The sequence below is a fragment of the Oryctolagus cuniculus genome, chromosome 2 (assembly GCF_051225735.1).
Source record: "Oryctolagus cuniculus isolate XC-2025 breed Fujian yellow rabbit chromosome 2, ASM5122573v1, whole genome shotgun sequence".
In the NCBI taxonomy this organism is placed as follows: Eukaryota; Metazoa; Chordata; class Mammalia; order Lagomorpha; family Leporidae; genus Oryctolagus; species Oryctolagus cuniculus.
The window spans coordinates 122328668-122344745 of NC_142868.1; the positions used below are offsets into that span (position 1 = coordinate 122328668).

Below are 16078 nucleotides of genomic sequence, written 5' to 3' on the forward strand. Positions count from 1 at the left end.
GGTGGTCTCCTCGCCTCTCTGGACACCAGAGCACAGGAGCCCACACAGGTCCACAGACGGGCCAGCCTCTGGGGCACAGGGCGGCGCTCTGAGGTTGGGGGGGACAAGCAGAGCCCGCGCAGAACAGTCCATGCTTAGACCTCAGATTTAAAAAATTAAAAAACACTGAAAAAATGAATGACACCTGTGGGCTGACACGTTCACTGTCCTGATTCGTATGATCATAATGGACACCTGTATCAAAACATCCAGTTGTGCACCTTAAACATACCATTTTTATTGTCAATTATAATGCAATAAAGCTTTAAAAAAAAAAAAAAACTCAGACTTCCCGTCTCCTATTCCTGGGAGTTTTTACAACCCTTAGGCTTACGCACACTGAGCCCTGGCAGAAAATTCCAGAGAATTCCAGAGAAGATCCCTGGGGAGACCACCCCAAGGCCCACAACCTCCCTCAGCACCAAACGTGAAGCTGGTGTCCTAAAAATGCTACTGTGGGCATTAAGCTCCACGAGAGGATGGACAAGCAATGGCGTGGGAGCTGCAAACCAGAGGGTGGCAGGCAGCCGGCCCGCGAGCTGGCAGGCCGAGACGGCTCACTCTGAAGTCCTCGCTGGTTCTTGGCCACCACGCCCTGGCAGAAACACCCGGCAGCCTTGAATGCAGCCACAGTGGGCATTAGCCACAAGGCTGGCCAAGGCTCAAGGAGAAAAGAACCCCTTTTCCTATCTTTTTCGCCTGGCAATTAAATTATCCAGAAAGACAGACTCTCAGTCTTGTTTCTGACTTCCCGGTTTGCGCTTGGGCAGCCTGGGTTAATTTTCACGTAATGCCCCTGGCACAGGACTCCAGATCTTAATGACAAGGAAGCATCTGGGGGAGTTGGAGCTTGCTGTCTTGGAGAAATTCCTTTTTCACCTTTATCCCGGGTTCTCTGGGGGCGAAAGTTATGCCAGAGTTTAACGACGGTGACCTTTTCCAAACCCAGGAGCTATGCGGGCAGTGTAATGAGAAATGCAAAGCCTGATGTTCTCATGGAGCAGAAGCTTGCCGTGAGGTCATGGCCAAAGAATTCTCGGTTCCTATCCTAGCAGAACTGCTTCCAGAGAAATGAGGCGATGGTCACGTGTAGCCCTTATGGTCTGAGTGGCCACGTTCCTGAAAAAAACTGTAACTGCTGGAGTCTATGATGACTTCTCTACAAGGTTAACCAAGTCAGGTTCACTCCCCTGCTCCTTACCCAAGTGAGGCCCGAGCACTGTGGCTGGGAAGATTTTGCTCAGCTCCACGCTTCTGGAGCGCCAGTTTCCCCGGTTCTGTTGGAATTGACCAAAGCAGCATAGAGCCGAGCCAATGGGTTCTTGTGAAGATGACTCTGGCACAGTGCCCCGAGCATTGTGCCTGTCTCTGGACTTTTGCTCTTGCTCTTGGATCTTGGCATGGCTCACCTCCTCACCTCCTCACCTCCTCGCCTCCGCCAGGACTTTGCTCATATGTGGCTGCCTCAGTGAGACTTTTCCTCACCATGCCTTCCCCTGACTTACCCATTTTTTTTCCCATAGCACAACATCTAACTTACTCTCCCCTCTTATTTATTTACCTATTTTTATTGTGGTAAAGTATGCATAACATAAAATGTACTGTTTTAACCATTTTGTTATATTATTTGAGAGGCAGATGGCGGGTAGAGAGACAGATGGACAGACCACTCTCACCTGCTGGTTCAGTCTTCTAATGCTTACGATGGTGAAAGCCAGGAGTTAGGAACTCAATCCAGGTCTCCCACACTGGGGGCAGGGACCCACCTACTTGAGCCAAGTGCCTCTCAGCGTCTGCCTTGGCAGGGAGCTGGAATGAGGAGCTAGAGCTCCGACTTGAACTCCAATACGGGATGTGGTGTCTTAACTGCTAGGCCACTTGCCTGGCTCCATTTGAACCATTTTTTAAGAGTTCATTTCGGTGGCACAAAGGACATTCATATCACTGTGCAACCATCACTGTCGTCCATCTGCAGAACTTTGTCATCTTCTCCCAGCCGAAACCGTGGACCCATCAGACACTGCCTCCCTGTGCCCTCCCTCCCTTAGCCCTTGGTGCTATGGTCTGGATGTGGTTTGTCCCCCAAGGCTTAGTCCTCTGTGTGGTGGCCTTGAGGTTGTGGAAGCTTTAAGAGGAGGGCCCTACTAGGAGCCCCTTAGGTCGCTGGGGGCACTGCCCTCGGATGGGATCACTGTAGTTCTGACGGTACCCTTCTGCCAATTCTCAACAGAGGTTTTTCTGAAAGAGCAAGCCTGGCCCCACCCAGTCCTACCAGGCTTCCTGTCTGGCCATGTGATCACTTCCCCTGGCACACAGGTCTGTCATTGTGCTGCAGCTGACATGTGGTCCTCACCAGAGCCAAACTAATGCTGACATCGCACCTTTGAATCCCCAGAACTGGAGATACATAAATCTTTTTTTTTTTTTTTTTTTTTTTTTTTTGACAGGCAGAGTGGACAGTGAGTGAGAGAGACCATTGGTTCACTCTCCAATGGCTGCTGTGGCCGGCACACCGCGCTGATCTGAAGCCAGGAGCCAGGTGCTTATCCTGGTCTCCCATGGGGTGCAGGGCCCAAGCACTTGGGCCATCCTCCACTGCACTCCCGGGCCACAGCAGAGGGCTGGCCTGGAAGAGGGGCAACCGGGACAGAATCCGGCGCCCTAACCGGGACTAGAACCCGGTGTGCCGGCACCGCAGGAGGAGGATTAGCCTAGTGAGCCACGGCGCCGGCCAAATCTCTTTTCTTTCTAAAGTTACCCAGCCTCAGGTACAAGCGTTTTGTAATAGCAACAGAAAATGGACCATTGGTGACCATTATTCTAATTTCATTCTCCATGAATCTGAGTATATTATCTGACTCTATTTTCCAGTCGTGTGTGTTGTTTATTTCACTCAGCATAATGCCTTCACGTGTTTATATATATGCTGTAGCATGGGCCAGGATCTCATTCCTTTTTTAAGGATGAATAATATTTCATTGAATGTATGCACCACATTCTGTTTGTCCACTCATTTGTCAGTGGGCCCCTGACCTTTGGGCTATTGTGAAAAATGCTGCTGTGAGTGTGGGGCACAAATATCTCTGAGTCTCTGTATATATGGGGGGTGGATCTTCAAAAAGTTCATGGAAATGTATACTATGAAAAAAACTATGCTTGGATTTTCAAAAAATTTTTGCACCAAAATAAACTTATCTTTTCACTCCATTTTCTGTGAACTTCCTACAGTGCCTTCATATACCCAGAAACAGAATTGCTGGGCCAAATTCTACATTTAATTTTGGAGGAATTTCCATGCTGTTTTCCACAGTGGCCACACCATCTGCATTCCCATCGAGCCATCTAACCTTACTTTTGCTTCTGTTCTTTGTTTAGTGCTCCCCACCTTCACTGGAGTATAGTCCCATGAGGTTAGAGACTTGCTTCCCAAGTATGTGGAACCTGGCTTGGTGCAAGTCAGTCAATGACCGGTAAGTACGCGTGGGGCGAATGAGCTGACTCGGTGCCTCTGGCCTCTTTTGTACCACCCTGAACTCCTTCAAGGGCCAGGTGCCAACGGAGACTTGAGAGGCCCATCTCCCCAGACGACTCTGTCCCGCTGTGTGCGCGCCATTTACAACTCTTCCCCATTTCTGCTTCTCTTTCCGGTTGTCTGTGAACTTGCCCCATCTCTTCCTCTGAATTCTGACTTCTTTAATATTTGGGAGCTTGTTTATTTACTGTGTGTCTTTTCTTATCTTGTTTTCATCATCTCTCTGGCCCTTCAAAGCATGGAGACTCAACACATTATATTTTCTTAGTGCGTTTTCTCTTGCTATAACAAAATTCTTGGGCCCGGGTAACTTATAAAGAATGGAGATGTGAGCCGGCGCCACGGCTCACTAGGCTAATCCTCTGCCTTGTGGCGCTGGCACACCAGGTTCTAGTTCCGGTCGGGGCGCCGGATTCTGTCCCGGTTGCCCCTCTTCCAGGCCAGCTCTCTGCTGTGGCCAGGGAGTGCAGTGGAGGATGGCCCAAGTGCTTGGGCCCTGCACCCCATGGGAGACCAGGAGAAGTACCTGGCTCCTGCCATCGGATCAGTGCAGTGCGCCAGCCGCAGCGCGCCAGCCGTGGCGGCCATTGGAGGGTGAACCAACGGCAAAAGGAAGACCTTTCTCTCTGTCTCTCTCTCACTGTCCACTCTGCCTGTCAAAAAAAAAAAAAAAAAAAAAAAAAAGAGCCGGCGCCGTGGCTCAATAGGCTAATCCTCCACCTTGCGGCGCCGGCACACCAGGTTCTAGTCCCGGTCGGGGCGCCGGATTCTGTCCCGGTTGCCCCTCTTCCAGGCCAGCTCTCTGCTATGGCCAGGGAGGGCAGTGGAGGATGGCCCAGGTGCTTGGGCCCTGCACCCCATGGGAGACCAGGAAAAAGCACCTGGATCCTGGCTCCTGCCATCGGATCAGCGCGGTGCGCCGGCTGCAGCGGCGGCCATTGGAGGGTGAACCAACGGCAAGGGAAGACCTTTCTCTCTGTGTCTCTCTCTCTCACTGTCCACTCTGCCTATCAAAAAAAAAAAAAAAAAAAAGAATGGAGATGTGGTGCTGGCACTTGGTGCCACAGTTAAGGCACCACTTGGGACGCCTGCGACCCTCATTGGAGTGCCTGAGTTCGAGTCCTGGCTCTTCTTCCACTCTGACCCAGCTTCCTGCTGCATCCTGGGAGGCCACAGACGACGGCTCAGGTGCTGGAGCCCCGACACCTGTGTGGGAAACTCACATTGAGTTCTGGGCTCCCAGCCTCGGCCTGGCCCAACTCTGCCTGCTGTAGACATCTGGGCAGTGAAGCAGCAGATGGAAGATCTCTATTTCTGTCTGCTTTTCAAATAAAATGAAAATTAAGCCACTGGTTAAAAAAGTAGAATAGAGGTTGATAGTCCATGCTTCTGGAGGACTCTCAACTGGAGGACTATCTGGAGGTTGGTCCCAGATTATTATTATTGCCGCAACATACCACGGTGAGAGGGAAGGCGCATGCTAGCTGGAACCTCTCTTCCTCTTACTAAGCCATCATGGCCTCGTGACCTGCTCTACTCAAAACAACCTCCAGGCCGGCGCCGCGGCTCACTAGGCTAATCCTCCGCCTAGCGGCGCCGGCACACCAGGTTCTAGTCCCGGTTGGGGCGCCGGATTCTGTCCCGGTTGCCCCTCTTCCAGGCCAGCTCTCTGCTGTGGCCAGGGAGGGCAGTGGAGAATGGCCCAGGTGCTTGGGCCCTGCACCCCATGGGAGACCAGGATAAATACCTGGCTCCTGCCATCGGATCAGCGCGGTGTGCCGGCTGCAGCGTGCAGGCTGCGGCAGCCATTGGAGGGTGAACCAACAGCAAAGGAAGACCTTCCTCTCTGTCTCTCTCTCTCACTGTCCACTCTGCCTGTCAAAAAATAAAAATAAAAATAAATAAATAAATTAAAAATAAAAAAAAAACAACCTCCAAAAAGCACCACCTCCACACATGCTAACACACGAATGGGGATTAAGTTTACATACATGAACCTCTGGGGGACTCATTTAATGCACAGCACGCACGCGCGCACACACGCACATATCAAAGCCATGTCCTAAATGCCCAAGGTGAGTAGCGACACTGCAGACTGGGCTCAAGGCATTCAGAGCTCTCTGAAGCCCACCCCTCACAGGGTCCCTGGCTCCATGACCTTGGCATGAACCTCATCCTTCAAATCTGATCCTCCTGTGTCGGATGAAGGGGTTGGACCAGTGACCTCTCAAGGACACTGCGTGCGCTGTGGGGCCAACCCTTGGGCAGAAAGCAGGGCTATGGGGTCCTCGCCTTGCCTTTGGGAACCCCTTAGTCTGATGTGGATAAAACAAAAATGGAAAGCGAGGTTAAGGGACCCCAGAGGAGCCCTGTGCCAGCGCAGGCCTTGCCTGGGTGGGAGGGTGTACCCAGCTTCGTTCCCCATGGCTCGCACTACAGGGCATGGAACCCTCTGAAGTGCAGGGAGACCGAGAGGCTACATCCTTAGAACCCATGTGGTTTTGTTTGGTTATTTTAAACTGTTTGTCTTTCTGGCCCTGCCCCAGGGAATGAACATTTAGGGGCAAAACAAAATGGACTTGGGCCTCCCCTCCCCCCACACCCTTGGCACAGCTATTTGTGTATAAATAGGACTTAAGTGTAGTCTCTAAAGACTTGCGGCCCAGCCCCCACCGCACTCCCCTTCTTTCTGAGAGGCTGAGAAAGAATGAGTTTTACACCCAAGAGTGGAATGTTTCCACTAGTCTTACATATTTCAAAAATATTTACCGTTCAAGTTCATAAGCAATGCACTGACGATATTCACCGATTCCTTAAACGAGTCACAATCCAACAGCCCCAACGTGACTCTGCATTTTTACCAAGTGTCTTCCAGTTTTCCCCGCAGGAAGGCCGCGTCCACAGCGTGGAGACCAGGCCATAGTTCCTTTGTGGTTCACATTTTCTTACTAACATCAGTAATCCCACACGCTTTCCGAAAGCGTGTCTTCGTTCAATGTCACAGCTTGGTAAATCCAGGTGGACTCCATCACGGATGGATGGCCCTGGGCTAACTCTGGGTAGGCTATGGAGAGGTGAGGGCTGGCTCAGAGATAAGACATCCACCCATGAAACAAGCTGGGACAACAGCTAACTGTGGAAAATTGTGACCAGGCACTCACGAGGCAGCGTGCGCGGTGGGGGACGGCTGCCCAGCTCCGGGGAATGGGAGGCAGATACCTGGCTTTGAAGATGGGGGAGTTGATTCAGCTGTGGCCAGTAGCTTTGTAGGCAGGGAGGCAGGTCAGGTCCGGGAAACTGGAGGGAGGTGTAGAATACAGGGGATACACAGTTTGGGGCCCCCCACGGCAGATTGGCCCAACAGGCACTGGAAGGGAAGAAGGAAGAGGAAAGCGAGGGAGGTGCTGGGAATGAGAGAAAACTTCAGAGCTTCCCAAAGGGCTAGCGAGAAGGGGAGTTGCTGCTCTTGGCATCCCTGAGGGGCAGCGGGTGAATTCGGTCCTGTGGCCCCCGTTGGTCTGGGAGGGTGGCTGCTGTTTTGTTTTTGAACTGAAAAGGACCAGGGCTGGTGCTGTGGCGCCAGTGGGTTAACGCCCTGGCCTGAAGCGCTGGCATCCCATATGGGCACCGGTTCAAGACCCTGCTGCTCCACTTCCGATCCAGCTCTCTGCTATGGCCTGGGGAAGCAGTAGGAGATGGCCCAAGTCCTTGGGCTCCTGAGCCCGCGTGGGAAGACCCAGAGGAAGCTCCTGGCTCCTGGCTTTGGATCGGCAAATTGGGGAAGTGAACCATCGGATGGAAGCTCTCTCTCTGTCTCTCTCTCTCTCTGCCTCTTCTCTCTCTGTGTAACTCTGACTTTCAAATAAATAAATAAATCTTTACAAAAAAAAAAAGGACCTAGCCTGCTGTAGCCAGCCAACAGAGGAGATTTAAGCTGTCAGAGAGCAGGAGGTCAAAGGGGAAGCAGGCACCTCAGGCCTCTCACATACGGTAACACTACAGGTGGAGCGAGGACCTTGCCCTCTCCTCCCCGGCTCCTTCCTGGCCAGAACGGTGCCAGTGCAGAGGAGGTCCCGGTTAAGCATTTGCAGCCCGAGAACTGAATCACGCCTTGCTGTGCAGGATGTCTGCGCCCAGGTTGGCACATCGCGTCCTGCCCCAGGCCCCTTCGTCACTGAGGTCACACAGGGAGGCAACTTCTCATGGTCCTTTAGGGACAGGTCAGGCGGGCAGACCGTGTGAGTCTCCAGAGGCATAAGCCTAGCTTTGCTGAGCCGTGTAAGGCTTGGCGCTGGGAGCTGATGACTCGAGATCCCAGTTAGTCATCCTGGCAGCTGCTTCCCGCCCCCCTTCCCTGTCGCCTTCCGCCTTCCGCCGGGGCTTCTCAGGTGCTAAGCGGATAGTGCCTGGACTCATCCATTATTACTGCTGGAAGGCAGCTTACGCGGCAGCTCGTGCGCCTGCCGCAGCACACAGATGGACTGAGTCAGGCCCACAAGGGAGCAGGGCTGACCCAAATCGTGTGGCTGCTTGGTGTCGGCTGTGGCAAGAAGCCCATCAGCTCCACTCCAGCCTCCTTCGTTCAGGCACCTAATGAATGTCACTGAGCGCATGCCGTGTGTCAGGCGCCACCTCGGTACTGGCAACACAGCAGCGCGCAGACAGATTAAAAATGCTCGGGTGGGGCGACCAGCCATCAGTGAGATAAGTGAAGTGGACGGTGGGAGGTGCCCAGGGAAAGGCAGGAGACTGATAGGAGCTGGCAAGCGCAGAGGAAGTAGCTAAGGGTAGCCGGTGCCCGGCTCACTAGGCTAATCCTCCGCCTTTCGGCGCCGGCACACCGGGTTCTAGTCCCGGTCGGGGCGCCGGATTCCGTCCCGGTTGCCCCTCTTCCAGTCCAGCTCTCTGCTCTGGCCTGGGAGTGCAGTGGAGGATGGCCCAAGTGCTTGGGCCCTGCACCCCATGGGAGACCAGGAGAAGCACCTGGCTCCTGCCTTCGGATCAGCGCCTCATGCCGGCCGCAGTGCACCGGCCGCGGCGGCCATTGGAGGGTGAACCAACAGCAAAAAAGGAAGACCTTTCTCCCTGTCTCTCTCACTGTCCACTCTGCCTGTCAAAAAAAAAAAAAAGTAGCTAAGGGAGGCCTTGGTGAGAAGGTGGCATTAAAGGGGTTGGCACTGTGGCCTAGCAGGTAGAGCCACCACCTGCAGTGCCGGCATCCCGTATGGGCACCGGTTCAAGTCCTGGCTGCTCCACTTCTGACCCAACTCCCTGCTAGTGTGCCTGGGAAAGCAGCAGAAGATGGCCCAAGTGCTTAGGCCCCTGCATCTACATGAGAGACCCTGAAGAAGCTTCTGGCTCCTGGCTTGGCCTGGCCCAGCCTCGGCCATTATGGCCATTTGGGGAGTGAACCAACAGATGGAAGACTTTCTCTGCCTCTCTGTAACTCTGAGTTTCAAATAAATAAATATTTCTTTAAGATGACATTAGAACAAAGGGCTAAACAGGAAGTGGGAAGGAGCATGGGGCTATCTGGGTCAACAATGACACAAAGGCACCAAGGCAGGAGAGGCCCTGGCATGTTCTAGGTGCAACAGGGAAAGGAAGAGGCAATGAGCCGATGGGATATCAAGGCAAGTCAACATGGGGTCTCCGAGTCCACAGCGAGGACTTCGGTCCTCCTAGTTGCAGCCCAGGGACCTAAGTCATGACCTGCCTTTCCCTGTTGACTCTGCAGGAGCAGCAGTGAAGGGGGCCAGCCAGCAGGGCTTAGAGCAGTGGTGTGGGAAGCTACTGCCTGTACCCCCCGTGCTAGTCCACCCCCGTGTACCCGCTCCAGAAGTCCTCCGGGTACAGGGCGGCCTTCCGGCTCAGGTTAAGGAGCAGACGCCAAGCCAAGCCAAGCCGAGCCAATTAAGTACGCAGAAGCTACAAAATGCCTGCAGGGGGGCAAGTTCACAGCTGAAGTCAGTGAAAAGAGCTGAGTCAGAGCCCCGGAGCACCCAGGCCCTGAATGGGTGAAAGGCAGAAACGGATACGTGGACCTGCCTGGCTGACAGTGTTGTCCTTAGGGCTTTGCATTTTATTAGCCCAGGTTTCTAATTTCTCCCTGCCCCATGCTTCCTGCCAGCACTCCATGCCCACACAAGTGAAGGCCTCTTCTCGGGCTGGCTCGCTAGGGACCTGTGTGGATCCCAGGCCCTGGGTGGGCAGCTGAGGCCCTCGGTTGATTAGCTCCTGCCTGCCAGGAATCCCACCTCCCAGAAGAAGGAGTTACACCTGGGGCAGAGCCGGGTGGAGAGAACGTTTCCCTGGGTGTCATAGTTTCTCCAGGGGACCAGACCCCTCTGCTGTATGGGGGCTCCAAGGGTCTGTGTAGAGCCAGGCCGAGAGCAATGAGGCTGAACTTGGACTCTGGTTCTGGCTGTGGTCCTCATCTGCGAGGCCCCTCTTCCTCCCCCAACAGAGTCCAGAAGTCAAGATCAATTCCATTCCACTTTCACTTCCCGCGTTAGATGGCCACGCACACTGTTGCAAGGGGTTGATAAGGCATGGATCTTCCCTTCAGGGAACATTGAATCTATTGTGTGTTGGGGACAGGTGCACACACATGTGTGTGTATATGTGTGTGCACTAACTCACACATGCTTGTGGGAGGCAGCCCAGGGTGTTAGTAGGAAGGGTGCTGAGCTAGAGTGAGATGGCCTCGTCCCAAATTCTGGTTACCCAACCTACTTCCTGTGGGCCTTTGGATCAGCCACCTGTTTTCTTAAAGTCCGGCCTCCCACTGCTATCCAACAGGGACAATGACATTTGCTCCATCTGCACGGGGGAAGGATCCCGATGTAGCAATGTCTACACGTGGTAAAGTACTCGATACACATAAGAGGTGTACGCTCATGACTGTTAGCAGCACGTATGTTAGAAACATACAACGTATTAGCATTGGGCAAAAAGAACAGGCTAAAATGAAGGAGCAGAAACTCCAGAAGCTGCTGTGGACATGTGTGGATATGTTGGTTGATGCAGGGCTGTGCACTGCCAATTCTGCCAAAGACCCTCTAGAGAGACCCCACAGCTCTCTGGCAGAGCAAGAAAGCCCCCTTTCAGCACAGAGGAGGCTGCCTCCTTCCCAGACCATTGTCAAGGCCATCATTGTCGTTAGCCACAGACATTACATGCTAAGACTGAATGAGGCATTGGGCCAACAAGGAGAGCTAACATTTGTCTTTTTAAGATCTTATTTATTTATTTGCGAGGTAGAGTTACAGATAGTGAGAGGGAGAGACAGAGAGAAAGGTCTTCTTTCTGTTGATTCACACCCCAAATGGCCACAATTGCCGGAGCTGCGCTGATCTGAAGCCAGGAGTCAGGAGCCAGGAGCTTCTTCTGGGTCTCCCACCCAGGTGCAGGGGTCCAAGGACTCGGGCCATCTTCTACTGCTTTCCCAGGCCATAGCAGAGAGCTGGATTGGAAGTAGAGCAGTCGGGACTAGAAATGGTGCCCATATGGGATGCCAGCACTGCCAGCGGCAGCTTTACCCACTACACCACAGCGCTGGTCCCCCACGTATTTTATAGCTAACGAAGAACCCAGCACTCCCGCTCCGTTTGCTTGTCTTGTCGCTCTGCTGATGCCGCCTCTCCCACACGGCTCTCCACGCCCAGCTGACTTCCCAGTTACCCTGTGAGCCAAGAGCAAGTAGACCAAGCAGGCAACTCGCTTCTCAAGTGAGGGTACAGAACTCCTGCCCTGTTCATCTCCGTTCTCCAAGCGCTGTGGGGAGAGCTTATCTCGGGTTTGCACTTGCAGGACCCAGCAGAAACTGCGGCCGTCGTGAGCCAACTCCTCGTGCCTCCACGTGGAGATGAAGGGCCAGAAATGCCCAACCTCTCCCGTTCAGGAAGAGCACCCGAGAAATCGAGTGCCAGCTGCCTTCCCCGCTGTCGGAGTGCCGGCCGCCCGGCTCCCAGACAAAGCCAGCGAGGCGAGCCTTCCTTTACAGTTGTAAGCTATTTCACATACCTACCTTTTTAAATATTAGATTGTTGTGGAAATCGTGTATCTGTCAGATTTACCCTTTGGGGTTTTTGTGTTTGCAGTCTTGCCTGGGAAGGGCTTTCGTAATCACAAAAATTAAAAAAAAAAGTTTTGTTTCTAATACTTTACTATGATTTAGCTTCTGAATCCATCTGGAATATTCTGGGGTCTTTCCCCAAACTGATACGTCAGTCCCTCTAGGAGCATCTGCTGCTTTATTTGAAATGCCCCATATGGCAAGTAGAATAGTCTTTTTTTAAATTTTTCTTAGATTTATTTATTTACTTGAGAAGCAGAGTTACAGAGAAGGGAGAGAGGAGAGAGGGAGATCGTCCATCCACTGATTTGCTCCCCAAATGGCCGCAGCAGCTGGGGTGGGCCAGACCAAAAGCCAGGAACCAGGAGCTTCTTTTGGGTCTCCCATGCGGGGGCAGGGGCCCAAGCACTTGGGCCGTCTTCTTTTTTCTTTTTTTTTTTTTTTTAAAGATTTATTTATTTGAAAGGCAGAGTTACAGAGAGGCAAACGCACACACATAAACACAAACAGAGAGAGAGAGAGAGAAAGAGAGAGAATCTTCCATCTGCTGGTTCACTCCCCAAATGGCCACAATGGCCAAAGTTGGGTTAATTTGAAGCCATGAACCAGGAGCTTCTTCTGGGTCCCCCACATGGGTGTAGGGGCCCAAGGACTTGAGCCATCCTCCACTGCTTTTCCAGGCCATTGACAGAAAGTGGGATTGGAAGTGGAGCAACAGGGACTCATATAGTATGCCCATATGGTATGCCGGTGCTGCAGGCAGAGGCTTAACCTACTATGCCACAGCACCAGCCCCTAATTTAACATATATTGATTATTATGTCTCTTTGGTCTCACATACATTACTTATGTTTTAAAAATTTTTTGTGCTTTTTATTTTTTAATGAAATTGCTTCTTTAAAAAAAAGATTTATTTATTTATTTGAAAGTCAGAGCTACACAGAGAGAGGAGAGGCAGAGAGAGAGAGAGAGAGAGGTCTTCCATCCAGTGGTTCACTCCCCAGTTGACTGCAATGGCCAGCACTGGGCCAGGCTGAAACCAGGAGCCAGGAGCTTCATCCAGGTCTCCTACGTGGGTGCAGAGGCCCAAGCACTTGGGCCATCTTCTGCTGCTTTCCCAGGCCATAGCAGGGAGCTGGATCAGAAGTGGAGCAGCCGGGACTCAAACTGGCGCTCATATGGGATGCCAGCACTGCAGGCGGCGGATTTACTGGCTCTGCCGCAACAACTGCCCCTCACGTATGTTACTACTCCCAAAGAAAAAACATTCCTCAGCTCTGTGTCCTTGTTCTTCAGGGGACTTCTGGGAGCCCTGAGAGCTGACATGTAATGCTGTATGCATGCGTGCACATGTGGATGAATATGTGTGCTTTTTTCTGGGAAGGGAATTCAAAACATTCTGGGCCGGCGCCGCGGCTCACTAGGCTAATCCTCTGCCTTGCGGCACCAGCACACGAGGTTCTAGTCCCGGTCGGGGAGCCGGATTCTGTCCTGGTTGCCCCTCTTCCAGGCCAGCTCTCTGCTGTGGCCAGGGAGTGCAGTGGAGGATGGCCCAAGTGCTTGGGCCCTGCACCCCATGGGAGACCAGGAAAAGCACCTGGCTCCTGCCATCGGATCAGCGCGGTGCGCTGGCCGCGGCAGCCATTGGAGGGTGAACCAACGGCAAGGGAAGACCTTTCTCTCTGTCTCTCTCTCTCACTGTCCACTCTGCCTGTCAAAAAAAAAAAAAAAAAAAAAAAATTCCGTAGATTGCCTGGGTGATAATCCTCCAAAGGTTGAGAACCAGCAGTGCAAAGAGAGTAGACGATTGCCTTGAAGAGGGAGAAAAGCCAAACTCCACGGCTGAGCACAGTCGCCCATGAAGGGGCTTTTGGGGGGAATGACACGGTCAGGTGACGTGAAGTCTTTGTTTCTAATTTGGGGAAAATAATATCAGTCTATCAACCCCAGTGGAAAGATGCATATGGAAACACTCAGCACCACCAAAGTGCATTAAAATCAATGCCAACGTTAGTTACTAAGGCTTCAGAGAACCCGGACTTCTGAGACCTTGGCATATAGACCTCCATCACGGTGCAGTGAGGACATATGAAGTCTTGGGCTGGTTTTATTTTTTTGCAGTTCCCCCTCTCGTCACACTCTGGGTGATACAACACAAAGACAAGGTCTGGGCTGGTACCTTACTTGGGTTGACACCTGCATGCTCACTGCTCAGTCGCTCTTCCTTGTCTGACTGGGACCCGATTGGTGGCTGGCTGTGCTCCCGTCTACAAATGGGCTGGAACAGGAATGGGCTGAGCCTTGTCATTCACTTCCAGGGAAGCCCTTTCTCCGAGACCTCACAGCCCCGCTCTCACCAGAGGTACCTTGTGCAAGTTACCGTCGTCCCTCTGAATCCACACGGGCTTCGTTCTAGGACTCTCAGAATCCTTGGATGTTCAAGTCCCTTCTATAAAAATGGCTTCGTATCTGCAGATAACTACATACCTCCTCCCATGTACTTTAAATCATTTCTAATTGGCTGCCGCCGCGGCTCACTAGGCTAATCCTCCGCCTTGCGGCGCCGGCACACCAGGTTCTAGTCCCGGTCGGGGCGCCGGATTCTGTCCCGGTTGCCCCTCTTCCAGGCCAGCTCTCTGCTGTGGCCAGGGAGTGCAGTGGAGGATGGCCCAAGTGCTTGGGCCCTGCACCCCATGGGAGACCAGGAGAAGTACCTGGCTCTTGGCTTCAGATCAGGGCAGTGCACTGGCCGCGGCGGCCATTGGAGGATGAACCAACGACAAAGGAAGACCTTTCTCTGTCTCTCTCTCTCACTGTCCACTCTGCCTATCAAAAAAAAAAATCATCTCTAATTACTTACAATACCTCATGTGGTGTGTAAGTTATGTAGACAGTTGTCAGACTGTATTGCTAAGGGAATAATGACAAGAAAAAATGTGTGTATATGTATTGAAAACAGGTGTTTTCAACCTACAGTTGAATGAATCCTTGGAGCAAAACCCATGGATACAGAGGGCCAGCTGCACTTCAGTCATCTCCCCAGGGACAACGGCAAACTGACTCTTCCATGCTGTTCCTGGAGGCTTTGGAATACTGGGTACTTATAAGGGAATTTGTAGACAGGGCAGAACTCGGGGGTGAAGGGGCTGGAATCAGGGCGCTGGCTTCCTTGGCCGCCACTGCAGGCAGGTGAGGTAAAAATGACGAATGCCACGCAGCCTATGAAGCCAGAGCCTGCCTCCACTGGGGGTTTCGAACTGAGGAAAAAGCTATAAACCGTATGATCTTTGTTTCAATGAAAACACATTCCTTATTGATAATAAGCTTAGGAAGATTGCATTGGACGAATTCCTACGAATACTTCCTCCAAGTTCTATGCCAACTTTTGTTCTCCAATGCCTGGTGTGAATTTCCCAATGTGCTATCTTTAAGAAACATGACGAGTTTAAACACAGCCATTTCATTATTGCTCATGTCTGAATTCCAGTTTATGTTCTCAAAATGGATAAAAACAAAGTAATACCTTTTAAAAGGTGCTAATTAATCTCTCAATAGCCTTCTACTTAATAGCCAGGAACTTGACCAAGTTATGTGATCCTTATAAAACCTCAGACTATTTGGGAGCCAGTAGAAGATGAAGTCCAACAGGTGTGAGTTTGGATTAGCTGGTGACCTAATAGTTGGTAAGCTATTTAACATCTCTACGCCTTCAGGTTCTCACTTGCAAAAGCAGAACACAGAATTCATTCAACAAATACATTTTATTATTTAAAAAGATTTATTTATTTGAAAGGCAGAGTTACAGAGAGGCAGAGAGAAAGAGAGAGAGAAAGGTCTTTCATCTGCTGGTTCACTCCCCAAATGGCTGCAACGGCCGGAGCTGCACCGATCCGAAGCCAGGAGCCAGGAGCTTCTTCCTGGTCTCCCACGCGGGTGCAGGGGCCCAAGAACCTGGGCCTTCTACTGCTTTCCCAGGCCATGGCAGAGAGCTGGATCAGGAGTAGAGTAGCCAGGACTTGAACTGGTGCCCATATGGGATGCCAGCACTGCTTTCGGCAGCTTCACCCGCTACGCCGCAGTGCCAGCCCTGACTGTATGTTTTTAAGACCCATGGGCTACCATGTGCAGTCAGAGGGTCCCTCCTTTTCATTAATGAATTGTTCCAGTGTACGACTATGTAACACTGTATTTACCCATCCTCCTGATAGCAGTCATCTGTATGTTTCTAACCCTTTCTTTCTTTCTTTTTGAGAAAGAGATAAAGTTCCCATCTTCCATTTCACTCCCCAAATGCCTACATGGCCCCAAAGCCAGGGGTCAAAGCCACAAGCCAGGAACTTAATCCAGATCTCCCGTGTGGGTGACAGGAGCCCAGTTACTTGAGCCATCACCGCCTCACCTCAGGTCTGCATTAGCAGGAAGCTGGAGTC

The 16078-nt window shown here is 52.0% G+C and overlaps 1 long non-coding RNA gene across 1 annotated transcript in view; it reads left to right on the forward strand.

Moving 5' to 3' along the window:
* The window catches only part of LOC127490301 (uncharacterized), a 50928-nt gene that overhangs the window by 12178 nt on the left and 22672 nt on the right, over positions 1–16078 (forward strand). The window contains exon 2 of the long non-coding RNA XR_016229252.1: positions 3415–3509. This is a non-coding gene — a long non-coding RNA (uncharacterized LOC127490301). The remainder of the gene's footprint in view (positions 1–3414; positions 3510–16078) is intronic.